Genomic DNA, 5,752 nt, shown 5'->3' on the forward strand with positions numbered 1-5,752 from the left:
AAATACCCCAGAACATGGAACTCGAATGTCATCAACAGGCTGGAGAATCTCATTAAATTGGACCTTTCTTTCTTTCTTTCTTTCTTTCTTTCTTTCTTTCTTTCTTTCTTTCTTTCTTTCTTTCTTTACATTTTTCTTTGTTTGGTTTTTTGAGACAGGGTTTCTCTGTGTAGCCCTGTCTGTCCTGGAACTCACTTTGTAGACCAGGCTGGTCTCAAACTCAGAAATCTGTCTGCCTCTGCCTCTCAAGTTCTGGGATTAAAGGTGTGGAAAGAGAGGCCCATTGGACTTGCAAACTTTATATGCCCCAATATAGGGGAATGCCAGGGCCAAAAGAATGGGAATGGGTGGGTAGGGAAGTGGGGGGCGCTATGGGGGACTTTTGGGATAGCATTGGAAATGTAATTGAGGAAAATATGTAATAAAAAAAATAAACCACAAAAAAAAAAAAAAGGTGTGCAGACGTTTCTAGGTGAGCACGTTTCTACATGAGTGTAAGACAAGTCATTGGTTTCTAACCATGGAAGTGGCTACTATGGCACAAGTGTATGCTCAAAAATCCAGTTCTGAGTATTGAATTTGGGGAGATCTGTAGGCCACAAGGGCTCAACCCTCATAAGTAGAATGTAGCTGACATAAATGACACCTGTGGGAGTGGGTGACCTTCTGTATTCCATGATATGAAACACATGACCAGAAATCCTCCACCAGATAGCAGTACCTCAATCTTCAACTTTCCAATATTTCAAATTGTGGGAAATAACCATCTTTGCATTATACACTACTTCACCTGGGAGATTTTATTATCTACAATATGGGTTAAAACAGCAATCATGGCTTCACAAGCTTGAAGGAAATTGTTTCAAATCTATAATTAATGGCAAACATAGAGAAATAGCTTTGAAAAATGAGCAGGAACCAGTGGATGACAAAGGGATAAACACATCCTGACGCCATTGCTGGTGCTTATTTGTGGCTCCACTGGATAATGAATGGCAACAATTTATGAAATGAAGACACTCCTAGTCATGTCCATGGCTCTGTAGTTCTATCTCAGGATTCAGATGCCACCTTGGAGGAGACAACCTGGCCATGCATAGTCTCCAGGTGTGTAGTGCTTCCAGAGGTTGGAGAAAAATGGATTCTTGGGATATGAAGGCTTACATAATGCAGATCTCTGTCCATACTCCAGGAAAAGAATTCACTAGATTTTAGATGCTGTGTGAGTTCCAAACAGCTCTGATGGGAAGGAGGTGACTTGATTCTGTACTTCACAAAATGATTATCTGAGGTGCTGCTATTGGATGTAGCCTGGGAAAAATAAAGTGACACTCTAGTTATTCAAACAAAATAAAACAAAACAAAACAACAACAAAGCAGTAGTAATCTTTAGACAGCTAAAAATAATTTCTTTAGTAGAATAATACATTTTAGTATAATAAATAGCATCAAAACACAAACAGGTAGGTATAGTTATTTTGAATTTTTTTCTCTTGGACCTCGACTGCTTTTAGCTTCTTAACTTTTCAGAGGTAGGAACTGAGTGAGGACTTCGTTGCAACCACCACTTGGATTCTGCAAGACTCAAGCAGGAGCTCAAAGAACAAAACAGAACTGAACTGCACATCAAAAACCTGGTTTTAGTTTCAGTGAAACTTAGAAATGAAACTGGACTGGACTGATTCCTTTTTTTTTTTAAACGAAGGACACAACACTACAAACAAAGTGTTGGCCTTATGAGCACTTGTATGTAAGAAATTGCTATTCTTCTCATTGTGCCCCCCTTGAAAGCAATTTTAGAGAAGTAGAAATAATTTAAAATATCTTTTTTTTCTACAGTCTTAGATTTTCAAATCAATGCAGACGTGATACAAATTCTTAGTGGATGTCTTAAAGGAAAATTCCAGATGAGAAAGGACTGAAACTCACTGCCCATTAGTCTCCCAAAGCGCACAATAAGGAAATCATTTAGAGGGAAAAACTCTCCAATTTTCTTTGACAGTCAGTGGCAGAGTAGTGAAATTCAGGTAGCTATATATTTTAAAAGCAGTGGGTGAGTAATCCAGACATATTCTAATGAAGCTGCTAAATGGTTAATAATTCATAAAAATAGTCTTTTTATAACAAAAATTAAGAGATTTCCTGAACATGTGACTGGGATAAAAATGAAAGGGAGCCCTTTAACAAGAACAGCCTTTGTCAGAAAGGAAATCAAATTATAGTGTGATGTGCAGCTCATGTCCTTACATGCACACACACACATCCCTGATCCATAAAGAAAATTAGCAGTGCTTATTTGCCCAATTCATCAATTGCCTTTCACACTACTGTTTATTTCTTTTAAAATAACCAATTAGATTTCTACTTTGGAAGAAGAAGGGAAAAGGAGGGCCCTTCACATATTTGTTAAATGTTTCTTAGGTTGGCACTGTGCCTCTTTGGTGCTTTATATGGCTTAGTGTTTCCTTATTTAATCCTTGTGATGATTTTTCACATGGCTATTGCCAATTGATAGATGAGCAAATTAAAGTAGATAGTAATTTTTGCCTATCAACCTGGTAGGTAGGTAGATGGACTGGAGTCTCAAAACCAGGTTTGATTCATTCTCCAGTTTATTTCTTTTTGTTGTATGTATGTATGTGTGTGTGTGTGTGTGTGTGTATGTATGTATGTATGTATGCATGTAATGTATTCACTTTATATTCCATTATCCAGCTCCCCTTTCCTTCCAGTCTCCCCCACCCATTCCCTGCTCCCCTTTTCATCAGACACTTCAGGGATAGCCCCACTCCAGTTGTTGGGGGACCCACATGAAGACCAAGCTGTACATCTGCTAAATATGTGAGGGGGAGGGAGCTAGACCCAGCCTATGCTAGCTCTTTGGTTTGTGGTTCATTCTCTGGGAGTCTCCAAGGTTAGTTGACTCTGTTGGACTTCTTTTGGAATCTCTAACCTCCTTGAGTCCCTCAAACATTTCCCCAACTCTTCCACAAGACTCCCCAAGCTCCATCTAATGTTTGGCTGTGGAATTCTTCATCTCTTTCCATTAGTTTCTGGGTGGAGCCTCTCAGAGGACAGTTATGCTAAGATCCTGTCTGCAAGCATAACAGAAAGTCACATTAATAGTGCCAGGGACTGGTTCTTGCTCATGGGATGAGTATCAATTTGGGCCAGTCATTGGCTGGCCATTTTCTCCCATTGACTGGGGCCTTCCCCAGTCCCCAGTATCTTTTAAACCTTGCATTCTCCAGATAATGTATATGAACATTTAACATTTAGACACTATTATAAGCATAGTATGTGCTTGAATTCACTCAGACTATATGAAAAATTCTATTATTAAATTATATCTTTAATACTTTATCTATTCATTTTTATTTTATTGAAAATAGTTTTTTTCTCACATAATACATCCAGATTATTGTTTCCCCTAGTTATACTCTTTCCAGATCCTCCTCAACTTTTCTTCTCCTGTCAGGATCACTCATTATCTGTTTTTATTATTACAAATACAAGCTTAAAAGGGAGAATAGAATAGAATAGAATAGAACAGAACAGAACAGAATAGAATAAGATTAAAAACAGAAACTAATACGATGAAATAGGACAAAACAAACAAACAAACAGAAGGAAAAGGACCCAAGAAAAGGCACAAAGATATAGAAAGGACTCAAGAAAAGGCACAAACATACACAGCTGCAGAGAAACATATAAAGATGTAGATAGTAACTCATTTGCACAGTCTGGATTCCCAGAAAAACACTGAGCTGTAAAACATAATATATACCCAAAGGAGCTGTAGAGTAAAAAATTATAGATGAAAAAATAATTTTAAAAAGTCATGACATAATACTTCACATGAGTCAAGGAACCCTTGAAGATGCTATTGAGTTTGCCTTCTGTTCTCCATACCCTGCTTGGCATATAGCATACCCTTACAAATAGTTTGTTCCACAGTGAGACCCCATTGGATGAAATTAAGTCACTTCATTTGCAGGTGGTTAAAAACTAGAGATAGCTTCTGGGTTAGGGATGGGAACATGTGCCCACCTAAATCAATTCTAGAATCTCATGTCATGTGTTGCAACACAGGCCCTGTGCATCCTTCCTCTATCTCTGTATGCTTGTATGTGCATAGGTCCTGCTGTGGTTAGAAGGCCTCATTTCCTTGCTGTTGTCCATAACTTCTTACTCTTATATTCATTCAACCTTCTCATCCTTAGAGTTCTCAATGAGGGTAGGTATTTGATAGAAATGTCCCATTTATGGATGAGTGTTCTAAGGTCTCTTGCTCTCTTCCTATCATCTGGCTGTGGTTCTCTGTATTTGATTCCATCTGCTACTGAAGAAAGCTTCTCAGATGATGGCTGAGTGTCTTAGGGTTTTACTGCTGTGAACTGATACCATGACCAAGGCAACTCTTACAAGGACACTGTTTAATTGGGGCTGGCTTACAGGTTCAGAGGTTCAGTGCACTACCATCAAGGTGGAAATTTGGCAGCATTCAGGCAGACATGGTGCTGGAGGAGCTGAGAGTTCTAAATCTTCATCCAAAGGAAGACAGAAGACTGGCTTCCAGGGAGCTAGGTCTCAAAGCCCATGCCCATAGTGACATAATTCCTCCAATAAGGCTATACCTATTCCAACGAGGCCACACCTCCAAATAGTGCCTTCCCTCAGCCAAGCATATTCAAACCATCACACTGAGCAAGGCATTGATCTGTGAGAATAGCAAAATGTCGTTAAGAATGATTTTATTGCTATGTTCTTTTTGTAGATCAGTGGCATTTGGTCTGACATTAGGTCTCTGGGCTATCTAGTCTCAGGTTCTTGGGCACCTGTAGAGTGTTGAGTATGGGTTTCATTTTGTGGAGTAGGCCTTAAGTCAAATCATTTATTGGTTTGTTACTCCCACAAGCTTTGTGCCACTTGTCCTAGCATATCTTGCAGGCAGGATGCCATTGTAGACTAAAGGGTTTGTAGCTGGGTTGGTTTTTGCAGAGTACCTGCCTGTACCAAAGATGATAATACATAAGGGCATCAGGGTAAATGCTCTATGTTTGTACCAGTTCGACTTCTTCATGTTTGATGAGTTTTGTAGGCATTGTATTCAGCTATCCGGACTTGCCTTCAGTTTGTGGAGACAGACTAGCAACATCCTGGGTTGTCTGGGGATTCCCATTGGGCTAACTTGGCCAACAATTCAGGTAGATGTAGCTCATTCCTGGTACTAGAAGTTTTACATGGGAACAAGGGATGCCCGGTGGCTTCCTGTCTTCCCTATTATTTGTTGATTTCATTTAGATCACCTTTATATGTGTATATATTTTAGCTTCTATTGTATTAGCTTTCCATACTACCCCTAAAATGGACCTTGATTTTATCTGTTTCCTCCCACACGCCCTCCTATTCCCCACTTGATCCTCCTATTCCATTGAACCATATCCTGCTATAATTATGGATTCTAGCTCCTGTATCTAGGAAGATCTATCATTCCTGCTTTGTCCTTTACCTAACCTCTGTGGTTCTAATCATTGCAGCTTGGTTGTCATTGACTTTTTTTATTAGATATTTTCTTTATTTACATTTCAAATTTTTAAAAATATCTTTATTAGGTATTTTCCTCATTTACATTTCCAAGACTTTTGCTATCCCAAAAGTCCCCCATACCCTCCCCCCCCCACTCCCCTACCCACCCACTCCCACTTTTTGGCCCTGGCGTTCCCCTGTACTGGGGCATATAAAGTTTGCA

Source organism: Mus caroli, chromosome 4, assembly GCF_900094665.2.
Source record: "Mus caroli chromosome 4, CAROLI_EIJ_v1.1, whole genome shotgun sequence".
Classification (NCBI taxonomy): domain Eukaryota; kingdom Metazoa; phylum Chordata; class Mammalia; order Rodentia; family Muridae; genus Mus; species Mus caroli.